Source organism: Sus scrofa, chromosome X, assembly GCF_054392235.1.
Source record: "Sus scrofa isolate SSC_HxYL_T2T_F1_AM1 chromosome X, Sscrofa_HxYL_maternal_Yorkshire_Landrace_v2.0, whole genome shotgun sequence".
Classification (NCBI taxonomy): Eukaryota; Metazoa; Chordata; class Mammalia; order Artiodactyla; family Suidae; genus Sus; species Sus scrofa.
The window spans coordinates 122251233-122264088 of record NC_139401.1 but is presented as its reverse complement, the minus strand read 5'-3'; the positions used below and the strand labels follow the sequence as shown (position 1 = coordinate 122264088).

Sequence of the window (12856 nt, the reverse complement as noted above, 5' to 3'; positions counted from 1 at the left end):
TGCGTAAGACGTGTAATCACGTGCTCCTGTATCTGAAAGAAGGAAAAGGAAACATCATGCGCCTTCTACCAGGCACTGTGCTAAATATTTTACGTTATCTCACTTTTTTTTTTTTTTTTCTTTCTGCCATTTCTTGGGCCGCTCCCGCGGCATGTGGAGGTTCCCAGGCTAGGGGTCGAATCGGAGCTGTAGCCACCGGCCTACGCCAGAGCCACAGCAACGCGGGATCCAAGCTGCATCTGCGACCTATACCACAGCTCATGGCAACGTCGGATCCTTAACCCACTGAGCGAGGCCAGAGATCGAACCCGCAACCTCATGGTTCCTAGTCGGATTCGTTAACCACGAGCCACGATGGGAACTCCTTGCGTTATCTTCACTTATTCTGATAGTAATCATATGAGGTAACTATTTTATGCCCATTTTACAGATCAGGAAGTATAGACTCAGTGTAACCTACCCAAGTTCAGATAGCCAGTGAAAGAAAGTCAGTGGCGGCATTCAAGCCTCAGGTATGTCTGGTTCTTTCCATTGTACCATGTCTGGAAGCCAAGGGGCTTCTAAGCACCCTAAATGAATTTCAGTGGAAAAGGAAAATCCCTCTTCTGGAATAGCTCCCAGGATTAAGGAATGCTGTAGAACAAGGAGTCGAGACCCAACCCCAAATAAGGCAATGCCCTAAAACCCCCATTCGCTATAGCTGCATCTGAACTTGCACTTCAGCTCTTTTGAATGCCACAGTTGCTTCCAGACAGACAGACCACTAATGCCATACCATGCAGGCTCCTGGCACAAATTTAAACTTCAATTTAGATGTGCTTTCCTCGGCTTTTACTGTAAACATAAGTGTTCCTACACTCAATTTTTTTTTATTGTATTATTTTTTCTTCCAACGTAATTGAGGTATAATTGATGAACAGCACTATAAAAGTTTACAGTGTACAGCCTAATGATATTTTTTCTTTTTGGCCGAGCCCACAGTGACATCCAGAAGTTCTAAGGTCAGGGACTGAACGCATGCCACAGCACTGATCTAAGCCATGGCAGCGACCATGCTGGGTCCTTAACCTGCTGATCCACCAGGGAACCCCTATAGCATAATGGTTTGACTTACATACATCATAAAATGATGACTACAAAAGTTTAGTGAACATCCATCATCTCATATAGATACAGCATTAAAAAACATTTAAGGAGTTCCCGTAGTGGCGCAGTGGTTAACGAATCCAACTAGGAACCATGAGGTTGCGGGTTCGGTCCCTGCCCTTGCTCAGTGGGTTAAGGACCCGGCGTTGCCGTGAGCTGTGGTGTAGTTCGCAGATGCGGCTCGGATCCAGCGTTGCTGTGTCTCTGGCATAGGCTGGTGGCTACAGCTCCGATTCGACCCCTAGCCTGGGAACCTCCATGTGCCGAGGGATCGACCCTAGAAAAGGCAAAGAGACAAAAAAAAAAAAAAAAAAAAAAAAATTTAAATATGTTTTCCTTATGATGAGAACTCTTAGGATTTACTCCCAACAACTTTCATATATAATATACAGTGTTAATTATATTTATCATGATGTACATTACATTCCTAGTACATCTTATAACTGGAAGTTTGTGCCTCTGACTGCCTTCATCCGATTCCCCGTCCCCCACCCCTCTGCCTCCCTTGACCACAAATCCCATCTCTTTTTCTATGGGTTTGTTTGTTTGTTTGTTTGTGGAGTATAGTTGACCTAAAACACTATGTCGATTCCTGTTACCCAACACAGTGATTCAATATTTCTATACATTTCAAAACGATCGCCATGATAAGTCTAGCTACCCTCCTACACTTAAAATTTTAATAGCCAACTGATAAGTGATCAAAATGTGTAAGGGCTTCAGCTCTTCAATCAACTTCTGATAATAGCTCAGCCTCTGAACAGTATTTGCAATTGCTAGGGAAAGGTTATTTTAATTTCTTCAGGGTGTATTTCATTCCCTTCCCCAGATTACACTTCTGTGTTTCATCCAGAGATTAGAAGACTGGACTATACTTACTGGACTAGTAAATTGCCTGTTTTCACCAATTGTACTTTGGATAAACTGCGGGATGTAGGATCAAGTAATCCTGACCTTTAGCTGGATGATTCAAAGTACACACACACATTTCTAACATAAACGTTTCTCATTTTCTTTACAGTAACTCTGTAGGTAGAAGATATAATAGACCTTGAATACAGAAAGCCAGAATGGAATAGTGGAAAAACTATGAGTTTGGGGCCAAACAGATCTGAGTTTGAATATCGCTTCCACCTCCTGCTAGCTATGATCCTGAGAAAATTACTTCAGCTTGCTGGGCTTCAGAATCCTCATTTATAAAATGGAGATAACCACTACAGGTGATACATAGGGACAAAAGCAAGGCATCCCCAAACTGGAATTGCTTTCAGAGATTAGAAAGAATCGTGTTATAATGGCTGTCAGGCCAGCTATAGAAATGACACAAACCAAGCACAATTTCTAAGTGTTCGAAGAGATTTGAGACCTAAGCCCAAATAAGGCGATTAAGGTTTTGTCTCAGGAAAGCATATCTAAAGCTGTAAGAAATAAGCCTTCTACAAAATCAGGTATAATCAAAGCTCAATCAAAAATATGATGCATAAGGAGTTCCCTGGTGGCCTAGCGATTAAAGACTTGGCTTTGTCGCTGCTGTGGCTCAGGTGTGATCCCTGGCCCAGGAACTTCCATATGCCACAAACAAGGGGGGGAAAAAAATCCATAGTCTTAAAAAAACTACAAAGAGAAATACATATATCTACATACTCATTAAAAGTTGTCCCTTGAAAGGCAAGTCCCAAAGTTCGTCTTTTGGAGAAGCACCTCTGCTACTATCCGAGGCTAAGAGCACTTAAGCAATGAGGAACACCTGGTCCAGGGGCAATCTCGGCACAAAAGCGCCATGAATATCGTCTTTTAATGCTCCTCTTCCTTTCGATCTGTGGTCCTATACTCACCAAGAAACTTTCTATTTATTCTACCCTATTAATATTTGCTTTCTCATATATCTTTATTATAGGCAGGTGTGCTAACCAGCTGGCATGAATGGTGTGGTCCACTAGGCATTTATAGTCTCCATATAAATTAAAAAATTGCTATTCCGGTTTATATATTGGACCCTTAGGAGTTGGCCTAGTATGAATCTATCTCTCTTTGCTATATTCACAGAAGTAAAATTCTGAAGCAAAATTTTTTAAAGATCGACAAAAACCTAGTACTGCTGAGTGTGTGAGGAAAGAGATCTTTGGGCCTAGCAGCTCTCCTACCAAAGAATGTGGTGAAGTGTTATCAAAATGTGTACACCCGTATATATATGCAATGGAATACTACTCAGCCATAAAAAAGAATGACATCATGCCATTTGCAGCAACATGGATGGAACTAGAGACTCTCATTCTGAGTGAAATGAACCAGAAAGACAAAGACAAATACCATATGATATCACTTATAACTGGAATCCAATATCCAGCACAAATGAACATCTCCACAGAAAAGAAAATCATGCACTTGGAAAATAGACTTGTGGCTGCCTGATGGGAGGGGGAGGGAGTGAGAGGGATCGGGAGCTTGGGCTTATCAGATTCAACTTAGAATAGATTTACAGGAGTTCCCGTCGTGGCGCAGTGGTTAACGAATCCGACTAGGAACCATGAGGTTGCGGGTTCGGTCCCTGCCCTTGCTCAGTGGGTGAACGATCGGGCGTTGCCGTGAGCTGTGGTGTAGGTTGCAGACGCGGCTCGGATCCCGCGTTGCTGTGGCTCTGGCGTAGGCTGGTGGCTGCAGCTCCGATTCGACCCCTAGCCTGGGAACCTCCATATGCCGTGGGAGCGGCCCAAAGAAATAGCAAAAAAAAAGACAAAAAAAAAAAAAGAATAGATTTACAAGGAGATCCTGCTGAGCAGCATTGAGAACTATGTCTAGATACTCATGTTGCAACAGAACAAAGGGTGGGGGAAAAAAATGTATGCATGTAAGGATAACTTGATCCCCTTGCTGTACAGTGGGAAAATAAAATAAAATAAAATAAATCTGTACACCCTGTAAATTAAATAATCCTACTACTAGGAATTTAACTCTAGGAGATAATCACACAATTAAAAAGTAAGGATGCTCATCAAAGCATTGTTTATAATAATTAAAAGTTAGACGTTTGGGTTGTTTTTATCAATATGACACTAAATAAGTCAATTACAGTCAATTAAATACACCATGCAAGTCAATAAAAGAAGGCTATGACTCTATTGACATGGAAAGATATCCAGGACATACACATTAAGTGAAAATAGCACGTGTAATATCCCATTTGTACCAAGTTGTACACTTTATTTTTTCTTTTTTGGCCGCCTCGCAGTAAATGGAGTTCCCAGGCCAAGGATCAGATCTGATTCACAGGTGCGACCTACGCCACAGCTGCAGCAATGCCAGATCTTTTAAGCCACTGTGCAGGGCCAGGGATCGAACCTGTGTCCCAGTGCTGCAGACCTCTGATCCCACCTCACCACAGCAGGAACTCTGAAAGTTGTACACGTTCGCACCGCACAGTGTTTTCCTGGTATCTTCCACAGAACACAGCATCCCTATGAGTTCTCCCGCCCTGGTCTATGAAATGTCGCATGTTACAGTCACCTTCTGGAAATTCACGACGCTTTTTAACACAGTCAGTACTCCTAAAGCCATCGTTTTCACGTTGTTTAACCGAGTACTATCAAAAGCAACTCATCGTAGATCCTTTTTTCACACCTTCTAAAACACAAAACGAAAACAAATGAAATACGAGGAAATCGTTTCCAGAAAACCCTTTGAAAAACATGGGCCTCAAAGAGCGGACAGATTACTCACCAGAACGTCAATAGTAAATCTATCTATCTATCTACCAAAAATATACACCATCTTTATAAAAATAGCTATTTACAAAAGGAAAAATTCCAGATTATAAACAATATTAGAAAACAAACTTACGGATACCAAAGGGGAAAGGCGGGGGAGGGATAATTAGGAGTTTAGGATTAACAGAGACACACCACTACATAGAAAACAGATAACCAACAAAGACCTACCATACAGCACAGGGAACTATACTCAATATTCTTTTTTTTTTTTTTTTTTTGTCTTTTTAGGGCCGCACCTGTGGCATACGGAGGTTCCCAGGCTAGGGGTCCAATCGGAGCTGCAACTGCCGGCCTACACACAGCCACAGTCACGCAGGATCTGAGCCACCTCTTCGACCTATGGCACAGCTCACGGCAACACCAGATCCTTAACCCACTGAGCAAGGCCAGGGTTCAAACCCGCATGCTCATGGATGCTAGTCGGGTTCGCTGACCACTGAGCCACGACGAGAACTCTATTTTTTGACTTGTACTCAATATTTTGTAATTGGCACAACACGGTGAATCAACTGTACTTTAATTTTAAGTAAATCATTTCAAAAATATATATATTTTCAGATTTTTCCATCGTGGCTCAGGGGAAACGAATCCAACTAGGAACCATGAGGATGCAGGTTCGATCCCTGGCCTCCCTCAGTGGGTTAAGGATCTGGCATTGCCATGAGCTGTGGTGTAGGTCACAGACGCAGCTCAGATCCTGCGTTGCTGTGGCTGTGGCATAGGCCAGCAGCTGTAGCTCCAATTCGACCCCTATATATAGTAATAACCTATAAGGGAAAATAATCTGAAAAAGACTGAAAAAGAATAGATATATAGGGAGTTCCAGTTGTGACACACAGCGGTTTAAGAACCCAACTAGTATCCATGAGGATGCAGGTTCAATCCCTGGCCTCACTCAGTGGTTGAAGGATCCAGCATTGCTGTGAGCTGCAATGTAGGTTGCCAGATGTGGCTCAGATCTGGTATTGAGGTGGCTGTGGTACAGGCTGGCAGCTGGAGTTTCAACTCAGCCCCTAGCCCAGGAACTTCTATATGCCACGAGTATGGCCCTAAAAAGCAATAAAATAAAACAAAATAAAATAATTTTGTTTCTGTCTTTTTAGGGCTGCGCCCACGGTATATGGAAGTTCCCAGGCTAGGGGTCAAATAAAATAAAATAAAATAAAATAAAATAAAATAAAATACTTTTGTTTCCAAATGTCCCTAACATTCACATAAGACTTAATATACTGCCCAAAACACTTGATTTAAGAACCTTTTAGTCACACAAGTGGATGTGTCACATAGACAGCTACATATATGAGCCTAGAGGTCTAAGAGTCTTTTTGGTATCTGATGACATGAGACAAGCTCAAAGACTGAATCCTGTGGCCCTCCGACATTAAGAGGTCGAAGAGGAGTTCCCTCGTGGCTCAGCAGGTTAAGGATCTGGTGTTATCACTACTGTGGCTCTGGTTCCAGTTGTGGCTTGGGTTCCATCCCAGGCCCAGGAACTTTCCCATGCCTTGAGGCATGGTCAAAAAAATAAAATAAAATAAAATAAAACAAAACAAAAATAAGAGGTTGGAGAAATGAGAAGACTGATGAGCAATCAGGGAGATGGGAGAAAACCCGGAAAGTGTGGTAACCAAAAGGCAAATGTGGCAGATATTTTAAGCGAAAAGAGATGATCAGCATGGCAACCATCAGGGAAATTAACAGAAAAGCACAAGACGCTAGACCTAGAAAACCATTAGGCCTAACTCCCGTCTAGGACCCTGAGCAGACTGCCTAATTCTGAAAAAGATGACTTGTAACACAGACCTTGTTCTCAGGAGGCCCCAATAAACGAGTTTTACTGCGATCAGATGAACGTTTTCTTGCATGCATATGTCAGCTGTTACTATGGACAAGGTAGAATAAAGACAGCTCTAGAAAGTTACTCTATTCTCTTGGCTCTTTTATTCTATCCAAATCTGAGACTATGAGATATGATCATAAGCAGTAAATTTGATTTTCATGTAGCTGATGATATGAGTTTCCTGTATCATGTTTTGTGTTTACTACCTTTCTACCAAATGACATTCAACATGAGCAGCCATCCTGAGTCAGACTTCACAGTCTATCAACCTAAAATTCTGTTCCCAGGGATCAGAAGTGACAACACAAAAAAAGCATGGGTGATTGCCCGTGACAATGGTTATTGTTCCTTGGCCTCTCTTAGCAGCTCTGTTTACCCTTCTTCTTTTATTTCCTGTCTGCAACTCCTTGTGAAATAAATAATCTGCAAATTTTTTAACATAGCCACTAATTTTAAAAGAAATTTTTTTCCACACCCACAGCATATGGAAGTTCCTGAGCCAGGGATCCAATCTGAGCCGCAACTGCAACCTAAACCACAGCTGTGGCAACACCAGATCCTTAACCCACTGCACCACAGCGGGAACTCCACAAATACCTTTTTACTAAGATAAATCAGATTTAGAAAGAACCAGTGTTCTTCATCTTTTGGGGTGTATTCTTCTAATGAAACATATTAACCTTTTCCCAGAAAAATACACATCAATAGAAACTGGATTTGATGCATCACGATCTATATTTAAAAATCCTAATTTAGCCCTCTCCTTTTGCAGATGAGGAAATTAAATTTATGAGAGGTCAAATTAACCCACCCATGGTCAAAAGCTTAGCCCAGTACGTTCTCCAACTCTTCTTTCCTTTTGGCCATCAGCTGTGACAGATGAGACACTCTTGGCTAAAGTAAAATAGGCCAGCAGGTTTAAAAAGAATGAAGCCTGAATCATCTCTATGGATTTAGGGTTGACTTTCAAAAATGGAACCATCAGAGATGAGACTAAAATCCAAATTATCTAATTCCTTGTTCTGCGTTCCGATACTCTACCACAAGCATCTCCTTTAATATACCTCACATAGGTTTCAAAGGACAACTTCCTCCATCCTAATATTTCAGGTTTTATAACATTTTGCCCATATGGAATATGATTTGATACACTGTATGATACAGTCCCCTCTCTATCTTTTTTTTTTCTTTTTTGGCCACCCCAGGGCATATGGCACATGGAGTTCCCAGGTAAAGGATCAGATCCGAGCCACCGCTGCAACCTGCACCACGAGCACAGCAACACCACATCCTTTAACCTACTGTGCCAGGCTGAGGATCGAACCTGCATCCTGGTGCTGCAGAGACACTGCCAATCCCATTGCACCACAGCCCGAACTCCTCTCTATCTGTTTTAACTGAAGAGAACTAATCTTATCCTAAAGTTTCAAAGAATCTTAAAGTTGTAACATCAAAAGTCACCTGTCCGGTCTCTGACACGATGCAGGATTACCCTTCACAAGCCATTAAGAACTCGCTTACAAGGGACCTGATTCTACGCTGGGTGCCTAATTATGAAATCTCTAAGAGCTGGGTCATCTAGGCTCTTTCTACAAATGTCCAGGCATTAACTACTCACTAATTCTTGAGATGGCCCATTTGACTTTTAGCTTTAATCGCTAGCAGACTCCTCCTTAGTCCCGCTGATACCTGCCTACTAGACGCCATTGGTACTAGAATTGTCCTCTGAAGAAACACAGATCTTAATCTAACCTCTTTATAACATGGCAGCCACTAAAGATGAGTTCCCACTGTTGTGCAGTGGGTTCAGAATCTGGCTGCAGCAGCTTGGGTCACTTGGGAGGCATGGATTGGATCCCCAGCCCCACACAGTGGATTAAAGGACCCAGCATTGCTGCACCTGTGGTGTAGGTCACAGCTGCAGCTCAGATTCAATCCCTGGCTGGGAACTTCCATACACCAAGGGTGCGACCTGAAAGAAAGAAGAAAGGAAGGAGGGAGGGAAGAAGAGAGTCAGGATACCCTCAACAAGTCTGTCCTCTTCCAGGAGTTCCCACTGTGGCTCAGCAGTAAAGAACCCAACTACTAACCATGAGGACGTGGGTTTGATCCCTGGCCTCACTCAGTGGGTTAAGGATCTGGCGTTGTTGTGAGCTGTGGTGTAGGTCGCAGGGCCAGCTTGGATCTGGCGTTGCTGTGGATGTGGCATAGGCCAGCAGCTGCAGCTCTGACTCGACCCCTACCCAGCCCTAAAAAGAGGGAAAAAAAGTCTGCTCTCTTCCAGATCTGTCAATTCTTCCTCACATTACATGTTACTTAGATGCTTACTACATAAAAGGGAATAAAATGGCCTATTTGATTTTTCAAACTTTATGTCTAAGGTTATATATCACACATGTAGCCTAAATGAAGTAAGTCAGAAAGAGAAAGACAAATACCAGATGATATCCCCATATCTGGAATCTAATATATGGCACAAATGCACCTTTCCACAGAAAAGAAAGTCATGGACCTGGAGAACAGACTTGTGGTTGCCTAGGGGGAGGGGGAGGGAGTGGGATGGACTGGGAGTCCAGGGTTAGTAGATGCAAACTATTGCATAAGGAGTGGAGAAGCAATGAGATCCTGCTGTACAGCACAGGGAACTCTACCTAGTCACTTGCGATGGAACAGGATGGAGGGTGTGAGAAAAACAATGTGTACATATATGTATGACTGGCACACTTTGCTGTATAGTAGAAATTGATGAAACACTGCAAATCAACTACAATGGAAAAAATTAAAATCACTTAAAAATTAAATTAATTAATTAATTAATTAATTTAAAAGATTCTGTAATTACCTTTTGAGATCAAGTCAAGCAGTAACCAAACTTGCAATAGCCCAATTTGTTTCACTTTCCCCAGGATATGTAACGGTAATATCAGTGTGGTCGAAGAGGTAGAAAGTATTACTTCTGTTGAATTCAAACTGCAAAAAATAAAGAAATCTTAAAGAAGTTTGAACTTTTCCTAAAAACTAAAAAGTATAAAATCTGATTATGGAATGAAAATGGGATACATCTGTTCTAAAAAAAATCAAACTATCAAGCAAACATATTGAGGTGTAAATGTGTTTTTATAAGATCAAAACGGCAGCCCTGGAGTTCTCTTTCGGCACAGTGGGTTAAGGATTTGGCGTTGTCACTACAGCAGCTTGGGTGGCTACTGTGGCGCGGGTTCGATACTGCGCCTGAGAACTTCCACACGCCGAGGGCATGGCCAAAAATAAATAAATAACTGCAGCCCTGTGCATCTGGCCTAAAATTAAGATGTTCGTTAACCCGACAGCCTTAAATAGTTGTTACAGAGGAATCATACTGCAAAATTGTAAAATTCATAAATGCGCGCATCTCTGGGTTTTTAATCACAAAACTATGAAGTAATATAAAGAAACTAATAAAATGCTATCAGTATTTAAGGTTTAAGCATATCAAGAGTTTGGGCTTTATTTACGGTAAAAATAATGAAGCAAGAAAAAACTGCTGCAGGAGCAGCCCTAAAAAGAAAAAACAGAGGAAAAGCCATGTGAAGAGAGACACACACAGGGAGAAAGCCATGCGAGGACAAAGGCAGAGGCCGGCGTGATGCATCCACACGCCAAAGAGGGCCGAGGATTGCTGGCAACCACCAGAAGCTGGGAGAGAGCCACGGAACAGATTCTCCCTCGGAGCCCTTGGAAGGAACCAGCGCTGCTGCCCACACCTTGATCTTGGCCTTCTAGCCTCCAGAACCCGGAGACAATCAATTCCTGTTGTTTCAAGACACCCATTTCCAGGTACTTTGTTATGGCAGCCCTTTTGCAATCAGACAGCCATTTAGTAGCTATACAACCAAAGACGAGTCATTTAACCTTTTTGAGCCCATTTCCTCTTTTTAAAAATGGGGACAATGATAGGATTGCTCATACTTGATAGCTGAGAGGATTAAATAGAATAACATTTTAGTGCAGTGCTTGGCACAGGAAGCCTTTGGTAAATATTAGCCATGATGTCACCCAGGCCTTCGATCTTCAGAAAATGAGTACAAATGAGCCTTGTCAATTACCACACTGAGTAATCTACACAGGTAGCACTCATAAACTAAGAATTGTGACTGTCTGGAGTTCCTACCGTGGTGCAGCAGAAACGAAATCTGACTAGCATCCATGAAGACACAGACTCGACTCCTGGCCTCACTCAGTGGGTTAAGGGTCCGGTGTTGCCATGAGCTCTGGTGTAGGTGGCAGACACGGCTCGGATCCTGAGTTGCCACGGCTGTAGTGTAGGCCAGCAGCTGTAGCTCTAATTTGACCCCTAACCCAGGAGCTTCCATATGCCACGGGTGCGGACCTAAAAAGACAAAAAAAAAAAAGAAAAAAAAGTGACTTTTTGGAGTTCCCTGGCAGCTCATCAGGTTAAGGATCTGGCATTGTCACTGCTGTGGCTCTGGTTACTGCTGTGGCACAAGTTTGATCCCTGACCAAGGAACATCTGCATGCCTCAGGCATGGCCAAAAATAAAAATAAAAAAAGAATCGGGATTCTTCGAATCTCAGAATTGAGAGGGCCCTGAAGGAAATTTTCGTCCATTGATGATTAATCAAAGGGTAAGAGTGACCCTGTGGGGTGTATCAGAATCGGCTTGGAGTAAAGAGTAAGTACTGCTCACCGCAGCATGTCCGTAATTGCAAAAACCTAGAAACAACGAAAAATGTCTATCAACACAGTTAAATGAAAGAATGCTAAATCCATACAGAGAAATCAAATGCAGCTAGTAGATCTGGTAGCAGCAGATCTGGTAGTAGCAGATCTGGTAGCTAGTAGTATAAGTGTGTCCAGGATATATGCTACTAGAAGCAAAAGAGAACAAAACAAAAGCATAGGTAGGGGTCAAGGAAGCGGACTCCACAGTCAAACTGCCTGGGTTGAAAGCTCAGGTAATACGGCTTCTGCTACTAGCCTGTGTGACCTTGGCCAAGTTGCTTAACGTCTTTTTTTTTTTTTATTACTCAATGAGTTTATTACATTTATAGTTGTACAATGATCATCACAATCCAATTTGCTTAACATCTTGCTTTTCCTATCTATACGTAAAAATGCTAACGGGGTGCTGTGAGGATTAAATCAACCCCTGCCGAGCAGTTCATCCACCATCAGGCATAAAGTAAGCACCCAAGCTGAGCAATAACATGGTCACAAGGTCCTTCAGGATCTGAATCCTGCTTGTCTTTCCAGATTCATCTACTGCCACAGCCTCTACCTTTTTTTTTCTTTTTTTTGGCAGCACCCACAGCATGCAGAAGATTCCAGGCCAGGAATCAAACCTGCACCACAGCAGCAACCTGAGCCACAGCAGTGACGACACCGGATCCTTAACCCACTGAGCCATGAGGGAACTCCCTACAGCCTCTACTTATAATCTGATAAATTACTAAAAAGAATTCTTTATTCTGTGCTCTCACAGCACTCAGCTCACATTTATGCCACTTACCACAGCAAACTGTACTCGATGTATTCACATGTTTACATCCCCTAGTAAACTGTGTTCTCCAGTAGATCACAAGGCTAGGAACTTTTTCTGGCTCAGTGATTCATTTATTCAGACCACAAATATTTTTGAACATCCACTGTGTACCAGGCACTTCTCAAACGTCCTCAGAACTAATATCCTGTAGATGCTCAAAAAATGCAACAGCTAGTCTGGTATGGTGCAAAAAGAACATAAGTTCCTGTCGTGGTGCAGCGGAAATGAATCCGACTAGGAACCATGAGATTGTGGGTTCAATCCCTGCCCTTGCTCAGTGGGTTAAGGATCCGGCGTTGCCGTGAGCTGTGTTGTGGGTCACAGACGTGGCTCAGATCCTGCGTTGCTGTGGCTGTGGTGTAGGCCGGCAGCTGTAGCTCCAATTCAACCCCTAGCCTGGGAACCTCCATATGCTACAGATGTGGCCCTAGAAGGACAACAAGACAAAAAAAAAAAAAAAAAAAAAACCACTGGGATGGAATTCAGATTTTGCCATGTACATCTTTGGTATGTATACAATCCTTTGTATTTCAGTCTTTCTGGACCTTGGTTTTCTTAGCT

The 12856-nt window shown here is 42.5% G+C and overlaps 1 pseudogene; it reads right to left on the bottom strand.

Annotated features, from left to right (window-relative positions):
- LOC102165590 (transmembrane 9 superfamily member 2-like) overlaps window positions 1–12856 on the bottom strand; it is a 95148-nt pseudogene that overhangs the window by 57150 nt on the left and 25142 nt on the right.